Raw genomic sequence first — 18,900 nt, 5'->3', positions numbered from 1 at the left:
ATTTGTAGGCTACCTACTGAGAAGAAAGTGAGATGTTCCAAAAGAATAGAGGTAAGTAAGGGTAAAACAAAACAAACATTTGATCAAATTTAAGGGAATTATGGGGTCAGAAAACTCCCTAGACACTGAAGATGTCAGGACTTCTCCCATTAGTAGTACCAGTCATATGTAGACATAGGAATGAGTTACCACAGTACCTCTGGGGGTTTATTTTTAGGTATAACTTGAGTGGTAACTCCAAACATATGGGAATGTAGCACGCCACAATAAGTTCCTATGTACCTATAAAGTATAAATAATGAGAGCAAGGATTTACATCACGTTATCAATAGTAGCAAATAAAAGAGATGCATTATAAGAAGATTCATTAGCCATGGTAGTCACAGAAGTCAGAAAGGACTAGCACTCTACAATATTCTACAACCTGAGAAACAAAAAAACTTCAGCTATGCTAAACAAACAGAGCAAAGGATTACTTACTCTGGTATTTTAGCTGCTTCAGTTCCCACTTTTTTAGCTTCATATCTGCATGTACATGCCATACAAGTCTTCAGACATCAAGAAGTCCAACTTATTCAAGAAACAAAGCTGCACAAGCAAAACAGAACTGCTGCAATTCCTCATTTATACACCATCAGGGAAAAGGAGGGGAAAATCACATCTGTTTAAGACTGAACTCTGAGTTCAAAAAAGCAAGGAAAAGGAAAAGGTGTTGCTTGTGCTCACATGTTCTGTAATCTGATAGGAGGTAAATTGGTTGCAGGTGTCACACATCTGAGACCTTACCCAAAGGAACATGATGGGCTTCATAGATGCCTCTTATTCTTGCATTTGGACTGACCTGAGTAACTGATTAATCTTTTTGCTGTTGAAAGCACACAGTTCAGCTATTGGCGTTTTCTTATCTGAAGTTGACATGAAGAAAGAGGTTGAAGTTTAAAATTAAGTGTACTAGACTTTTAAATTACAGTGCACAGAAAATTAAAAAAAAAATAGCATGTGCTTACAGATATGTCAAAGTTCAGAAGTGTTTATTGTTGGGTTGTATCTAGGGGTTTGTGGTTTTTTATTTTTCTTTTTTAACATTAAAAGCTTTATCTGTGACTACTGACAAAATTCTCTGATTTCACCCAGTAAACACACTCAGAACCACCCCCCCCCACACACACTCAAACGCTCTTGATTCAACTTACAATTAGATGAAGAGCTTGAAAAATTCAATAGATCTTGTTCCTGTTATAATCCTTCTGAAGGAATGCCTAACTTCTTTTGCAGCTGGTATCTCAATAGTCTGTCTGTTTAGACTTTCTATGCTTTTACCAGAGATGAAACACTCAGCATCCAGCTGCCCGTGCAGTCTCAAACCTCCAGTTCTGCACTTGCAAAACCGATGCCAGGGAGTGGCAATTATACTTCAATGACTTTATTGACTACAAATGATTAAGACAAGCATGACTAACAAAGCTTTACTGACCACTTTTATTTATAACGCAGCACCATTCCATACCCATTCAGAATTAGCTACATGTGGTTCTTGCATGAAGCACTGCTTTACCACTTCTTAAGTCTTTGGGGCTTTTACAATAAAAAGAGTTATCCTTTCATAACTGGTCATATTTGAAAACTTCTCATAGCTTTTTAGATTTGGGGGGAGCGCAACAGAATTCTATTGTTGTAAAGCTATAATTTTTTTATTATTTTCTTCATTTGGATTAACTTATACTGCCATCATGTGGGCAGAAATACGAAAAATAATTATTCAGTGACATCTCTCAACTTGAAAGCCTTACTTTCCTTTTAAAACATTCTTCTTACTACCAGTATGATCACTTACTCAAGATTGTTGAAACAGGGAGAAGACAAGCCCCTGATTTTTGGTTAGTTTTTGTTGTCACCGCACAGAAAATGTGCCAGTGCTTGAGGACTCAGTGAAAGCACCGTGAAGCTGTGTCAGAGCTGGGCAGTAACCGAGTAGCACAAGAGGTAAATATGCTCTCCTCAGCACAGTGCTTTAGCTACTCTTACTCACGCTTCTTGTCTGTACATGACACAAGTCATATGGGGGCAGAGATCACAGGGGCTAGAAAAAGACACAGCAAGCAAAAGCCAGGCAGGGCCTGATGCCTCATTGCAAGTGCAGAGCTTGTATAGGAGTGTCAATATTGCCAGGCTTTCAAACCATGCACAAGACTCAAGAAATCAATCAAAGGACCAGTTCCTTTCCACTTGTCATTCCCAAGGTCTATGTTCACCCCCTTCCCTGGGTGCTGCAAGAATGTTTTTACCTCTTTGAGCATTAGAAACTTCAACTGCAGTACTGTTGTCAGACATCCAGAGGTTAGAGCATGAAAAGAATGACCCAAAAGAAAAAATCTTCTCTTTTTTTTTACAAACAAACATAATTTGAAAGAAAATTACCACAAAATTTTAGTATATTATACGTTCCTTATTATTTTGAAGAGCTTAATAATTTTGGAAAAAAACCCCTCAGTTGTCAAATAACAAGTATTTGTATGGACTAAAGTTACTTAAAAAAATATTTTGTAAGACCTGTAAAGTTTTAAAAAAACAGTATAAGCAAATGATAGTGCCAAGAACCCCAGAACACAGACTGAAATAAGAATATGCTGGAATTCCAGAAATTATTCTTGAAAGACCAACAGTTTTCACATTCAGCTACAAGGTAAAAAACTAGGGCTGGGATGTCTGCATCCGTACATTATATCTCTCAATATATATCTCACAAATTGAGCTTACCAAAATCTAGTAATAAAGACTTCACTAAAGTTCTAAAATGTCAAAGTAAAAGCTGAATTTGTCACCTTCATGGTGTCTTTCTGCGCAGCTTTTATAAGCTGTTTTTCATGGCCCATCACATGGTACCAGTTAGTGGCATCAGCCCTCACAATGCGTAGCTCTGTATTCCAGAGGGTCCCACTGAGTGACGTGCTGCTCACACTGGGCTCAGTACAACAGGATCTAACAGACAGTAGAACATAAATAACATTGATTTCCCTGGCAGAGAAGCTTTTTAAGAAAGATGCCTCAAAATCCATGGAGTATGATTCTTATTCAGGAATCTTACTTATAGCAGTGTCATGGTTTAACAGAAAATAACCTTTAACACAAGAATACTACATCCAAACTGTATAGGACCCAAGTCTGTATGCCATAATCAGTTTATAAACAAACTTATGTTGTCTAATGTAAGGAATTTATACAAAAAACATGCATGTACTGCCACATAAGTGTTACTTGAGAAATCAACATTCACCAAGACTGAAAGAATATTTCCCCTACATTTAGGTACAGTGGTTACCATAGTTTTTTTCTTTACAACAACTATTAGTAACTGTTTTATTAGGAAATGTGGATTATAAAATCTTGTTCAGTTTAATGAGCTTCGTGACTGAGCTTTTTAATTATTTACTGTGCAGAAGTAACTTCATTCATTCATTTTCTCTGTGCCATTTTCCTCTTGTGTTAAAATCAGATATATTCCCACAGTTGCCTTTTAATAGTTATTTGGGGCCTTCAGAACTTGTCATGTCATAGCTTGCTGTTATACAGGTTACAGCTAGAGGTGATAGATAATTGAATTTATACCAGGTGTAACTCTTAATGTAACAATAACTCTTTCAATTTCTTAGCATTCATTTATATTAAGATCAGGTTAGTTCTCTCATTCATTAAAAGTGACAGCACTGTTCTCTCATTTGCCTTTAGACACAAGCTTGACAAACTAGACTAATGGAAAAAATAGATCAGGATAAATAGATAGATTAGAATTCGAACAAAAAGTTTCAAAACCATAAGAGTTAAAAAAAGGGAGGGGTGCAAACTCTGTAACAAGAGTCCCATCAAATAAACTGACAAATTAGCTATCTCCAGTACACAACAAAGTTTCATGCCGTTTCTGTCACTAAGGCTGAGGCTCATGCTTGACAGAAAACACAGGACTCCTCCTAACTCATGGATCAAGTCTATGTACAATAAAATAAACAGGAAAAAAAAGAGAAAAGAGAGCAGGCAGCACTTATTTAATCTATCCACTTCAGATTCACTCAGTCTTAATACTTTGCTTTGACAACCTCATACTCTTCAAAGAAAATACCTTGACAAAAAAGCATTGTGAACAGTGGTGCTGGAGGGCATCCAACATATGTTGCTCATTTACCAGTAAAATGTTCACCAGCCTCAGTTGTAGCTCCTTATCTGTCTCACCACTTCTTTTGTAAGCAGAAATAATTCTCGAGAAACAGTGTATGGAGTCAAGGAAAGCAAATACTTGGACAAATGTATAATATCCCTCTACTCACATAATTTTTGTGATACAGAACATTAAGAAACTGTTCTGGGTTTGGTTGGAGTGAATTTTCACACTGAGTATACTTTTATCCAGCTTAAGAAGGATTTCTCTAAACACAGGACAGAAAGAATGTTTCTAAAATATTTAAAATTGCTATCTGGAAATCTAGGTTTACAGTTGAAAGATTACAGAAATGATTTTGTAGTCTCAGTGAGACTCATTCTTTCCAGTTACTTACAAGAAAAATGTGTCTTGTTAGTTATCTAGCAATTCCATCAGAAAAGCTGGTAGAATATCTGAACTCTGATACACAAGACGTACACTGAAATACAGGTCCTCCAGCAAAAGGTCCTCCAGCAAAAGGTCCTCCAGCAAAGAGGGACCAGACAAAAACCCCTGTACCCTCGAAACTAAAGAACAATTTTACCAACATGCAGAGAAGCACCAAGTGTTGAATATTCCTAGGCAAACTCCTGCCTAGATAAAACATATAACAAAGAAAATAACCTTTTTTTACACTTTATTATAAGGTAGCAATCTCTAAAGGTCTAAAGAGGCTTGGGTCCGTATCTTCTTACATTGTCTTAACTTGTAATAGTCATTTAAGGTTTTCCCTTTCTTTCCTCAGTCAGACCACAACATGCAACAATGGTGAGATAAACAAAAGATGTTGGCTAATCAACTCTAAAAAAAGTATTTCTCCTTCTTTCTCTGAGGAAACAAATGTATTTCCATTCTTCTTCCCTAACCATCCTAGATGTGAGCCCATGTTTCATACCGTGTTTCCTGGGGCTGTCTGGCCAATTCCATTTAATGATCAGAGTTAGTTAAAAAACAGGCAAGGGCTCAACAAACCTGAGGGGATCCATTGCAGCTCTGAGAGCCACAAAAGGATTTGAGCTGAAGCACCAGCCACAGGGGGTGCTCAGACTGGGCTGTGGCCACACACACTCTCTGGCCTACAGCTGAACCCCTCAGCAGGGAATTTCTCCAGAGTTACAGGAAAGCAAGGAGTTAATATTTTACAATCTTTGCATTCCTTAGTTCTGACCCACAGATTCTGGCTGTTTGCCAGCTGACCCTTTACACAAACCTGGGAGAGCTCCAGGCACTGCTGCTCCCACTCCAGTGTTCCTGGTGCTGCACACAGCCCACCAGGTGGGGGAGAGTCTAGGCCAAACTGAGATAACCAAAGTTTGACAAACTCAGATGGGGATTAGCTTTATGGTAAAGAAAGGTAGGTTTGACAGGCTAGCTGTTCAAAAGGCTCAGAATTATACACTGCTGTCTCACTGTACATTTCAGGGGTGTGTCAAGGATGGGAAGCTATATCCAGGTCTGAAACTTTCTACAGTAAAACTAATCTGAAACCTAGTTAGACAAACAAATCCTGGGACAGATTGGGTGTGTTCATGCAAATACATGAAAGCACCTGAAAAGGTGCAGAAAATGTGTCTCTTATAAAACCCCCTCAGTCCTCTACTCTTTCTTTCTTCTGAATACTGTACTCCTCACTCTCAGACAACTTGGGTCTAAATGATTAATCTGTTTCCTGGGGTGATGGAAAAGGATCCCAGGTGCTTATGTTATAATCAGTTAAGAATTGAGTTGTATATACAAGGCTAAACCTGAAAGGACTGATGAAGAAAACATTTTTTTCAAGGTTTCAGAAATTCCTATCTGCAGGATAAGGAGATTCTGCCATAATTTCTCTTTATTTAAATAATACTTATCCAATTGTACCCCATAATTAACTTTTAAAAATCTGTCATTTAGTTAGTATTTATCTTGCTATCAATTTCCTAGAGGTTCAGACCTAAGGACAATTAACAAAACATGAGCCAAAATCAATTGCCTATATTTGAATACACAGAATATAAACACTACTCCCCCAAAAGCCTGTTTAAAAACCAGAGAGGTGAACAAAGCCTTGAACCAGCTGTTGTGACACGAGTGAGTGCCCAATGTTATGCTGTCGTAACCACTCTGTCAGTGTACACATATATTTACTCATGCAAGTGTCCAAGTAGACTTGTAAGCACTGTTCTAATTTTAAAGGCTGTGAGCCTGGACTCCAGAGGAATTCCATTGTTCATATAAGTAAGGGCAGCGCTAGCTCAGAGTAAGGTACCAAATTTGCCTTTCTAATCTGAAAATACAGCTCCTCCAATGTGCTATGAGGTAAGTGTTGGCTGTAGCCACAGTTTTGGGAAAGTTCTGTATTTATAGTGTTTCTCCACATCCAATGAAGAAGCCATCCTTAGCAAAACTTTTTTATCTAAAGTAAAAGCTCTAAGCTTAGCTCTGCCCTGCTCCTGTCAATTTGGCCCCTTTGGAGGAAACAACACAGACACAAGCAAATTTCTGCAAATGGCTTTAAAAAAGAGCTCATTTGCTCACTCTCTTGGGCCCCTGAAACTGAAATGTAAGCTGACTTGGTCTGCAAGATTCTCCCAATGGCCCGTGCTTTCTTCCCAGCTCTGCAAACTAAAGCCCAATGGAAGGCTTTATGAGGCAAGTGTAGGGAAAGGGTTTCTGCATTATTATTTCTAGTGTGACTGGAATGGTTTACAGAAGTCAGAGCAGTCTAGCTGCAAAGATATAGTCCACCTTTGATGTGAAGCTCCCCTTCTTGTCCTTTCTCTGCCTTGGATTGTGTCATAGGTTAGCAGGTATAGTCTCAGAAGTGATGTTCCTGCAAAGGGGTGCTTACAGCTTCCTCTATGACCTAACAGAACCTATCAGATGGCCAGTCTGAATATGGACAATTCTCTAAGCCACTTAAAATTGTGACCACCTCTGTGATCCACACTTAAGAATAGAAACTCCAAGGCAGAGCCTCTCTCTCTCGTTTCTGGTGCTGGGACAGGTGGCTCCAGGCCCTGTGTGGGGGGCCAACAGGCCCGGCCCAGGCCCTGCTCGGGCTGGCCAGGCCAGGCCACGGCCATCCTGGAGCCGATGGGCCCTGTTCCAGCCGCGGACCACCCCCCCCGCCCCCCCCGAGCCCTGCTGTGGGGAGACGGAGCGGCTTGGCTCCCCGCCCTCCCCTCCACTGCAATAAGCCACATTCCAGCTGCAAGGCTGAGGTGAGATTAACACTTTTAGTGCTGTGAAGAGCTGAAAACCTGAAGGAAGACAAAGAGGAGATGCTTAAAGCTGAAAGTCTGTTGTGAAGCTAGGATATATCAGAGTATGCGTTTTAATTCCATGAAGATATGGGGGGTGGAGTGTTCAACTCGCAAGCAAAAGCACCTGCGCTGAGATAGGCAGATGCTGACGCAGCTGTAATTTCATGAGAAGTTTGGACAGGGAGAGATGAACCAGATGAGGACTTCTGCTCCAAACGGGAAAGGAGAAAACCTTAGTTCCTAGAGATGCTCCCAAAGATTTCTTTAAGATGAAATGCTCCCAGAGATGGGTGAAGAGAACTTTTGTTTCTGAACGGCTCAACCTTAAAACTGTACCCCGAAAAACTTCAAGAGTGGACCCTCAAAAGCAGTTGTGGGAAAAGCTGCAAGTCGGGGAAAGGGACTCACATGCGAGCAGAGAGACTCCTCCTCTTCCTAAATGGACTGAACAGTATTTGGAAGTGGGCGGCTGTCTCGTTGTGATAATGTTTTCATAGCATGAGCAAGATAGACTCCTCTTCCTAAATGGACTGAACAAGGTTATTATGGAAGTGGTAAACAGACTGAACATCTCAAGGGTTGTCTTTTTACATTGTCAGTGGGAGAAGGGAGGAAGGTGGGGGGAGGAGGAGAGTTCTGAAGGTGGTATAATTTTTTTTTTCCCCTTTTTTTAGGTCTGTTAATAAACTTCTTCATATTCTTTCAAGATTGGTGCCTGCTTTGCGTTTCTCCTAATTCTCATCTCACAGAAGGTAAAGTAATGAGTATTTTGGACCAAACCACTACACTAAATTGGTGTTTCTGCCTGGTTACAAACCCAACCCGCTACAGATTGTATTATGTACTGCTTGGTTTATCCTGCTTTCATACTGTAGTGGTTTGGTCCAAAATACTCATTACTGTTTATCTTCTGTGAGATAAGAATTAGGAGAAACACAAAGCAGGCACCAAACTTGAAAGAATACAAAGTTTATTAACAGACCTAAAAGAGGGAAAAAAATATTACGCCATACCCTCAGAGCTCTCCTCCTCCCCCCCACCTTCCTCCCTTCTCCCACTGACAATGTAAAAAGATGTTCAGTCTGTTTACCACTTCCATAATAACCTTGTTCAGTCCATTTAGAAAGAGAAGTCTCTTCTTGCTCATGCTATGAAAACAGTATCACACTGAGACAGCCGCCCACTTCCAAATAACTCTGTTCAGTCCATTTAGGAAGAGGAGGAGTCTCTCTGCTCGCATGTGAGTCCCTTCCCCCGACTTGCAGCTTTTCCCACAACTGCTTTTGAGGGTCCACTCTTGAAGTTTTTCGGGGTACAATTTTAAGGTTGAGCCGTTCAGAAACAAAAGGTCTCTTCACCCATCTCTGGGAGCATTTCATTTCTAAGAACAGAGGCCCTCCGCCTTCCCTGGGAGCAAAGGGTCCTCCTCATCTTCATCTTTAGGACTATCTCTGGGAGCATCTCTAGGAACTGAGGTTTTCTCCTTTCCCATTTGGAGCAGAAGTCCTCATCTGGTCCATCTCTAGGAACTGAGGTTTTGTCCTTTCCCATTTGGAGCAGAAGTCCTCATCTGGTCCATCTCTCCCTGTCCAAACTTCTCATGAAATTACAGCTGCGTCAGCATCTGCCTATCTCAGCGCAGGTGCTTTTGCTTGCGAGTTGAACACTCCACCCCCCATATCTTCATGGAATTACAACGGGTACTCTGATATATCATAGCTTCACAACAGAATTTCAGCTTTAAGCATCACTTCTTTCTCTTCCCTCAGGTTTTCAGCTCTTCACAGCAATAAAAGGGTTAATCTCACCTCGGCCTTGCAGCTGTGTGGCTTATCGCTATTGGTCACCTGACCTCTGCCGGACAGAGGTGCCACTTTGCTGAAATCTTGGCCACAGTGGAGGGGGGGGGGGGGGGTGGGGCTTCCGAGCCGCTCTGGCTGCCCACAGCCCTGCTGGGGGGGGGGGGTCATCCTGGAGCCGTGGCCTCGTCCGGCCTGGCCTGAGCAGGGGCCGGGCCCACTGGCGCCCGCTCGGGCCCCGCAGCCACCTGTCCCAGCGCCGGAAACGAGAGAGACAGATGCTGACGCAGCTGTAATTTCATGAGGAGTTTAGACAGGGAGAGATGGAAGCGATGAGGACTTCTGCTCCACACGGGAAAGGAGAAAACCTCAGTTCCTAGAGATGCTCCCAGAGATAGTCCTAATGATGAAGATGAGGAGGACCCTTTGCTCCCAGGGAAGGCGGAGGGCCTCTGTTCTTAGAGATGAAATGCTCCCAGAGATGGCGGAAGAGAACTTTTGTTTCTGAACGGCTCAACCTTAAAATTGTACCCCGAAAAACTTCAAGAGTGGACCCTCAAAAGCAGTTGTGGGAAAAGCTGCAAGTCGGGGGAAGGGACTCACATACGAGCAGAGAAACCTCTTCCTAAATGGACTGAACAGAGTAATTTGGAAGTGGGCGGCTGTCTCAGTGTGATAATGTTTTCATAGCATGAGCAAGAAGAGACTTCTCTTTCTAAATGGACTGAACAAGGTTATTATGGAAGTGGTTCCAGGACTATCTTTTCTGTCTTTCTCTGTTATTTTTACTTGTACTAGGAGTGAGGAAGTTGTTGGTGACCATACTCAGGAAATGCTTTCACCAGACTGCTTTTTGAGATTTCTTTTGCAGTAAAACCTGGGAGAAAGTCGCCCATCCTTTTAAGTGACTGAGATGTGGCTTGGGTTATAAGTGCTACTTTCATGGTACATCTGAGAAGGATGAGAGGCAACGCAACAAGTACACATCAACTGATGAAGCATGAGATTCTCAAAGTGAAATATACCATACTTTCAGGTTTTAAGATGTACTATTTCCTATCCTAATTCAGGTACTTAATACCGTACAGTTACCCCTTAGGCAGAGAGAAAGAGATAAATACTTAACGTGACCGAATGGCACAATGAGCTCCAGAAAGGCATGCTCATGCCCAAATGCTGTTCCCAGAGAAATGAGAATATAGTATTTTATGCATGTTGAGGGACTTCATCTAATACACTGCGAAAAGAGCAAACTGGTTGCCATTAGGCAAATGTTCACTCTACTAGAACTATTGAAGCTGATGGGCAAATTTTTATTTTCTTCATGATATAGTGGCGGAACTCTACTGAAGGCTGTATTGCCACACCAAAACTAAGTCTTCATGAAGTATGAGTCAATAATGTTCACTTAGACCAGAAGTTTAGCTCTTCATGTCTCTGTGTAAAAACCCCCAAAAACAGGTAGAAGGTAAAATCTGATCTTTTGAAGATACACTGAACTAATGACTCGTGTGTAACTAATTCAAACACTTAAAATACCGTGATTAATTGAGGTCTCAAAAGACTTGTCAGGTAAATTAAGGTAATTATTTCGGTTTGGTTGAGAATGCAGAGTAGATAGTGACAGGTCAGCACAAACCTGTGTATATAATATAAGAGATCTTGTGACAAATCCTCAGGGAGACAGAAGCATTAAATTTAGATGGTGGACAAAAGAATTAGTTACATTAGAGTAATTGAGATCAACTGGAACATCATGTCCTTTCTTGAGTCATGGTTTCCCTTGTAGTCTTTCAGAACAATTACTGTTTTATCAGTACAGGGATTAAGATAAGAGCTTCAGAGCTGCATGTGATTAATTGAGATGATATACAGCTTGTACTGGAATGTTTCTTCATGGAAAAAAACCCTGAGTTTTGTGATGCATCACCTTAACTGGTCTTGAAAGAAAATACTTGTTTAAAAACTAAGTTTCTGTTCCTAATCATATAAAATAAGAGCAGGCAGGCTAAAGTTTAGCTGAGAATATAAATGCTTGAAATGTTGGCCTTATAGCATGATGCTTTCCCTGCCCACAATCGCTATAAAGTATTCTTAGAACTGCAGCCCAAATAAAATATTTTCAGATTTACTTAATTGCACTTTTTTTAATATATGTGATCTTCCCCATGGAATTGGGCAGAGCAGAAATTCACACAAATTTTCAAGGAAAATTGAAGGTTTTGGGCAATCTTTAAAAAAAAAAAAGTAGGAAGAAGTAGGGAGACATTTTGAAACTGTTGAGCAAATTTACTTTGTTGAATCGCAGGGAGTTTATTCCTCCTGAAATAAATTTTTTCTCTAACACACCTTTTAAAAAACAAACAAACAAAAACCAACAAAACCAAACCACAACCTATGTCATTTATTTGAGATAAATGGCATTTTTGTGGGTTGTATTTAATTCAGTGGTTTTATTTCAATGAGAAGACAGAAACTTTTCCTTCCTCTATTTCTCAGCATGCATCTACTGGAAGCAAAAATAATCTCATCCATAGGAAAATTTTTTCAACTGTGCATTAGAAGAACTCATTTTTAATGACTTTTGCTTTGTCTGATATTGTCTGAACCATTACTGTAGCCCCTAGAATATAGGAGACTTGTTTGTATTTCCCACTGCTTTGCAGGTACCAGTGATTAGAATAATCATCAGCAGAAGGAAAGATGAGATACACAGAAAAAGAACTCCAGCAGATCCAGTCTGGGAGATGTTGAGGTAAATGAGGAAGACAGGGAGAAGTTAAGTGGAGTAGGAGAGTGGCTGGTGGGAGAGAGCTGCAAAAAAACCCCAACTGAGCAGCATAAGACGTGCATGAAATTGGAGTTTTCTGTTTCTGTGTGAAACAGAGTTGAAGAGCAGAAGAAGCTGGAGGTGGTGCAAGAAAAAGAAGAGTGTGCAGCCTCGTTCATACTCTGCAGCTGTCAGTTCCGGGTGAAAGTTGAAACAAGGACTATGGAAGAGATGAGAGATGACTAGAGGCTTTCTCCACAAGTAAACACAACCTTCAGAAACTTGACGCTACTTTGATATGAGACAACCAAAAACCCCAGACACATTTATCTGCCCTTGCCTGTCACTCCTTATTCACCAAAATGCACCAGTGGCTGTGCCTGGACTCAGAACAAACCTGGACAAGCATAAATTCGTGGGGCAAGGTCTAGTTCATACAAGAGAAGAAAATATGTGAGAAGTGAAAAAAAACCAACAACAAAAAAAGTTCAAAAGAGCATACACTCTACAAAATCTGGTAAAATAAGGAAATGTCAGGTGCAAATTTTGATATGATCTTAATTTGACTTTGCCACATACAGACTAAAATTGCTTTTAAACATAGTTTATTTTAAATAAATAAATGAAGTTTGTGAGTGAAATTAGAGTCCAAGTTCTTCTTTGCTATTATTTTATAATTAATTAATACATATTAAAAAGCCAATAGTGACCAACATTTAAAAATTTGCTATTTTGAAGTAACTGAAGCATGAATATGATTTTGTTGCCTCTAGACTAGTGTATGATAAACAGTTGCTCCCAATCAGTGAAGCTCATTTGAATGTGGAGTAAATACTTACATCTGAATGATGAATATCTGAAAAGCAGATTTATCATGGAAAGCATTATAGACTGTTAATTGCAGCACTATTAAAATTGTCACAGAAGTAACATAAATGACACAAATGTAAATTACTAATTTCAAAATTAAAGGACAGGCATTTTTGATGCTTCTTTTAGATTAATTTACTATAAACATTGTAGTTTCTTACAGCAAAGCAACATGGAAGAAGAAATATGATGGTTGTGATTAATTACCATAAAATTACCAGCAGACAGTGTCTCATCACAAGAAATAGATGTCTTTTCTTGCTGATGACATGAAGTCAAACATTAGTGAACAAATCTATTTCCTTATTACTTGAATGGAGATGGATAGGCTGAAAATGATGACGGGTGACTGCAGATTGTCCAGTGCCTCAGAACAGAAATATTGAAATCCGCTTATTTTCCAAGTGCATTTGCTACTATAGATAAAGAACACAGATGAAGAGTTCATTCATCTGCTTACAGTAAAATCAAATTTACAAGTTCCTTCCTGTTAAATTAATCATAGCTTTCCCATACCTTATGAGGGACTTTCCCTTCCTGCACGCCTTGTATCCCAGGCTGCCTTCATTGCAGAGAACCTGTCACTGGTAAAACACTCCAGGTTTTATATCTCACCTCTCTGCTGGCATCCACTGAGGCTTCTTCTTACAATCAAGTATTTTCCAGATCACAGTGATTTAGTTTTATGTAGCCAAGTAGAAACCTGATGAGATCTTTATTTCTTCAAAATATTTCTTTCCTTTTTCTAGAAAAACACTAGTTTTGGTACATTTGTTAATGTAGCTTTGGAACATCTCATGCCATGGTCTCAGTTTAGTCTATTGACTGTCTATATTGTCACTGGGTTTTTTCCACCTGATATTGGTGCTTAAAGACCACTTTCACCAGTTTTCACTCATGTATGACAGACCATTTTAAACTCTAGAACTTTCAGCCTGAATGCAAGTTTTATTTTAAAAAATACCGTGTCACTTAAAAAGTAATTTAAACCAGAAAAAAAATATTAAAAGGTGCAACTCCTTTCTTTGATGGGAAAAAGGAACGAAATTACACCTGAAATTCAATTTAGCCACAAATTCCTTCAGCAAAAAATCTGCACTTTTGAGGTTAAAAATTCTATTATGAATTCTGGGAAAAAAAGAATGGAAACATGTTCAATTTTTTTTTTTTGCCCTATTTTCAGACAGATTATAAAAAGCCTGTGTCTAATGAATACCATAAATACGTTACACATCCACTTCTAATTTGAATATTTTTGGAGTTTAAATCAATGGATCTGAGAAAGAACAGAATCTCAAAGTCTCCAGAAGTTGTACAGAGAAGAAAATAACAGATCTGGAAAAATATCTCTCATCTGTTTGAAAGAAATGTTCTGGCAAAGGAAGGCATTGGAGCAGTATTACTGTTTCTAGTGAAGACTAATCTTTAAGTGAGGTCACTCACTGCCACTTGGGAAGATAAGATGAAGACACATGAGAAACCATTAAAACGGTGGATTTGGTTCTGTTTTCCTTGGTATACTGACCCTGGTGAGCTTTTCCTGAAATTGTCATGTACTAGAATACATAGTGCAACAGCTATTTCCTGATAGTGTTTGCTGTTCATGTGAATAAGTGAATAAAAATACTGTATGAATGAATGAATAAAAATGCTTCATTTTTTCTCACTGAATACCATTTCATACTGATATCCCACAAAGTCATGCACTGTTAACAGGTGCTACAAGAGTGAGCGTGTGAAATGTCTTGAAATGCTCTCCTGCCTAGCAGATAAACTGCTGGCTTATCTTGGGCACTTGGGACCACAGGCTCCAGCTAATGTCATTTCTCTTGCATTTCCACAGATATGAAATCATTTAAATCAGGCTGGTAAGAAATGAGATAAAAGGGGCAAAATCCTTTTCACTTTTAAGTCACGCAAAGTACCTAGGCACTGACTCAATAGTAACCACAGATTCCCTTTTTGTGTTTCTGATTGTAAAAATATTGAAAAAAAGAAAAAGCATGGCAAAAAGAAAAAAGCTGCTTATACTCTGAGCAAGCCAGAATTATTAGGACACTAGCATTTGTTTAGTAGCTGCAGTGAAACAAAGCATCCAAAAGCAGTGTGATAAGTTGTGATACACTGTCTGTGGATCAGAATGGAGGTGACACGGTTCAAACCTGACTATATTTATAATTAGCGTGGGTTGATCACACTGGACTGACATGATGGAGCAGTGTTGAGGAGACTCCTCAACACCTCCACCATATTCTGATTGGAGAGAGAGGGAGTTATTTCTTATCGGACTGATTCAGGTACCCTGAACCTCTTGGTACACATATAACCAAGCTTTTCCTAGGGAAAACTAGTCTGTAAACCTTTGCTTTCCAGGCTGCAGGGCCCTTTAGGAAGCACAACGTTGTCCCTTCATCAGCCTGTCACATATGACAGTAGAGTATCAGTGATCTTAGCACCACAGGCCAAGTAAGGCCTTATCCATGGAAATCCTATTTTTGTTCCTGTTCAAACTACCACTGAACCTGCTTCCCAACTCATCTCCCTATTCCAGATTTGGCACAATGTGCAATACCAGCTTATACTTGGGGTAAAGTTAGAATGGCACCAAACCACCATCAGTTTAGAGGATATCCTTCCAGATGCAGGACTGACTTTCAGTTGAAGAAAGATACTGCAGAGTTCATGAACTGAGGCTGAACTGCAGCTGAGGCTGAACTGCAGCATGACTGTGATATTCCCCTGTGACATTTTGGAGTACATACGTGGGTCCAAGAGAATGGCTAACTCTGCCTAGTGTCTGAAGTCCTGCAAGTCCTGCTAGGCAGTGGCTTTCCTCTCTGGACTTAACAAGTCTGCTAGTGAAAAAATTGTGACTAAGGTCTCTGAGGTCATTCTTCAGACACCTGACTTTCAACGAGTACAAACTAAAAACAGCAAGAGTTTGAACCTTTCCCAGCCTGGTGCGCTGTGTACATATTTCATTACTGCAGAAGAAGAAAGATGTCACACTAGGCAGAGCAATAGTCCACTGAGCACTGTGTGCTTGATATGCAAAACCACATCCCAGTCTTCAGCCCAATCTTCCTAATGCTCATGTTCTATTGTGCAGTTTTACACATTTGAGAAGAACAGGCTGTTGGAGGAGAGAAATGAAGGAGGCACAGGTACAGCACAAACGATTTTATCAGGGGCATCAAGTTGCAGCTTAACTTACAGCACAAAATTACTCATAATGTTTATACTTATTCCTTTTATTTGAGCAATCTTTTGAGTTTCTTCTCTTTTTTTCTTCTTTTAATTTCATATATATATATATGAAATTTTATGTATGTATATATATATGTACATCACACAAAACATAAAAGAGGGAAAATCAGAAGTAGGTAAACATTAGTTAAGAATTATATCTAAAAATGAAATTAGGACCACATTATTTTTGTCTAAATATAAAAATGCTATATTTTTGGCTGTCAAGAGCTTTTGCCAGAGCACAGATAGTGTGAACTGTAGGCTAGGGGCCCTCAGTAAACAAGAAAAATTATGTAAGTGATGATTTTGTCCCTTTCCCTTTGAAAGCAAAGGATGAAACTCACTACTATAAAAGAAAAGGAAAAATCCTGGAAAATGAAAAATGAGAGTGAAAATTATATGCCAGAATAGAAAGAATTAACAGTTCTAAGGTCTCACATTGCAATTTTTTCTTTTGTACATAGTCTAGTAAATCACAGTGGGAGCCTTCTAATGAGAGAGCGATGACAGATCAAATCTACAATGTTTCCAGAACTTTGTATCACTTTCCTAGAAAGGCCACCTTTGTTCTTCCAGGCTGGAAAGATATGCTCTAGTTGCTTTTTCCTAAACTCAACTATTTAATTCATGCCAAGAAGCAGCTGTTGGCTTACAAAAATGCTGGCTGATGCTGTGTACCACTATACTGCCGTTTGAGTTCAAGTTCTGTTTTCACTGCTATGCCTAAGAGTGCCAGAAGAAGGCAGAAGATGAACATATTTTCTATATCAAATTTTAGTAAAAGCATTCATGCCTACTCCACAAACAAGTTCTGAATAATCCATAGATTGTATGGAGTTTTTTAAAACTAAGAACTGTATACAAATTATTGATTTCAGACTTGAAAAGAAGAGAATGCTGCAAAATGATCAAGACTAAGAGAGAAGAATTAATTACAACAGGAAAACAAAATCGCTTTGTCCATGTAATGCCTCTTAAACTTCAGATATGCATCTGCACAGAGAAGACATCGCTTTGCCTTATGTACCATGGTATGTCAGCTTACAAATGACACGATGTTGCATGGATTGAGGCCTTATTATGGGGAAAAACAACTGGTCCCTGTGTTGACTGTACTTTAATTTTATATTATTGCCTGCACATGACAAATAAAAAGGCTTTTACAGCTGTGGAATTGATTTATATTTGACAATAACACACTTTTCTTCTTCTGATACAGAATTTCTATGGCAAGTCACTTTATTTCTCTGTGAAGAGTTTACAGTGAGTTAACAGAGTTCATAATTTTACAAAACTATTTAGGAACCTGTTGCTACAGCAGTACAATCAAAGAACACAGATGTGGTTTTAATTGCAAAGAAAAAAAATGCAAAGCAACCCATCAAAAAATAATTTTGGAATATGTTTTTAAAGGATATAAAAATTCCCACACTTAATTTGTGCATGCAGTTAACACAGGATGGTTAAATGGGGTTGTATTGGATGATGTTAATGTAGATGATCTCAAAGGAATTACCTGTTTCAGACAGCAGTTGACATTCAGTAGAGAACACTCCTCTCTCTGTTAGTCCTGCTTGCAGGAGTACACTGAGAGCTGTTAGAGAGGCAAAGTGTCTGATATCATTTCTGAAAGTATTCCTGATCAGAAATTTGGAGGAGGCAAGAAGAAGGGAAGTATTGACAGTGGTTTTTATAACCTGTCTTTCATCCATGTTTTTGGGTGACAGCTTTCAAACGTGACTTCATCCCAGTTCTTTGTGGCTGTTACAGAAAAACTCTTCCTCACTCTACAGTATCCTGAATAACCACCTTTAAACAGCATTTTTTACCATTCCAAGTGACACATTTCCGCTTTTCAGGATTGAATATATAAAATATCAGCATGTAAAAGATGGAGGGAAGATGAAGTCTTTTACCTGAATTTTTTAAAATGGAATCAGCTGTGACATAATAAGCTAAATACAGTGGACTGCAGTGGTTCTCTGGTGTGTTTCTGGATACACACATGCAAAATCCTTAGAAGGGAACAAGGTGTTCTTTCAATGCTGATAGCTGTGCTCGCTATAAATGCTTCCTCTATATTATGGCACCATATATTATATGAGGCGTAATGCTGGATGAGCAGTGGGGCCGATTGAAAATTGGATGAAGAGTCAGGCCCAGAGGCAATGTTAAGAGACCAGTAACAACTGGTGTACCTCAGGGGTCCAGTCCTACTTAAAATAGAATTACAGAATCATTTAGGTTAGGAAGGACCCTTGAGATCATTGAATCCAACTGTTAACCCAGCACTCCCAAGTCCACTGCTAAACCATGTCCCCAAGTGCCACATCAGGGCTTTTAAATTATCTGCAGGCATCGTGACTGCACCAGTTCCCTGGGCAGCCTGTTCCAATCCATGTCAATCCTTTCAATGAATGATTTTTTCCTAATATCCTATCTAAACTCCTCTGGGTCAACTTGAGGCTATTTCTTATAGTTTGGATGACGGGGCAGAGTGCACCCTCAGCAAGATTGCTGATGACACAACCCTGGCAGGGTGGCTGATATGCCAGAAGGACATGCTGCCATCTAGCTGGACGTTGATCAGCTGGAGAAATGGCCTGATAGGAACATCACCAAGGTCAGCAAAGAGAAGTGTGAAGTCCTGCACCTGGACAGCCATAATGCCGGGCACCAGCACATGCTGGGTTGTGACCAGTTGGAACGCAGCTTGGTGGAAAAAGACTTGGGGGTCCTGCTGGATACCAAGTTGAACATGAGCCACCAATGTGC

General features: G+C 39.6%; 1 long non-coding RNA gene across 6 annotated transcripts in view; it reads right to left on the bottom strand.

Moving 5' to 3' along the window:
* The window catches only part of LOC116445931, a 95,912-nt gene extending 78,124 nt beyond the window's left edge, over window positions 1-17,788 (bottom strand). For 5 of the 6 annotated variants that reach the window (XR_004240947.1, XR_004240952.1, XR_004240949.1 and 2 more), the window contains exon 1: window positions 17,642-17,787. This is a non-coding gene — a long non-coding RNA (uncharacterized LOC116445931). Of the gene's footprint in view, window positions 1-17,641 lie in introns of all 6 variants that reach the window. The other variant, XR_004240951.1, reaches the window with a different exon arrangement.
* Window positions 17,789-18,900: the final 1,112 nt, after the last annotated feature.

This window comes from Corvus moneduloides, chromosome 6 (assembly GCF_009650955.1).
Source record: "Corvus moneduloides isolate bCorMon1 chromosome 6, bCorMon1.pri, whole genome shotgun sequence".
NCBI classification, from domain to species: domain Eukaryota; kingdom Metazoa; phylum Chordata; class Aves; order Passeriformes; family Corvidae; genus Corvus; species Corvus moneduloides.
Note: the sequence above shows the minus strand (reverse complement) of the source record. Positions and strands in the feature narration are given on the sequence as shown.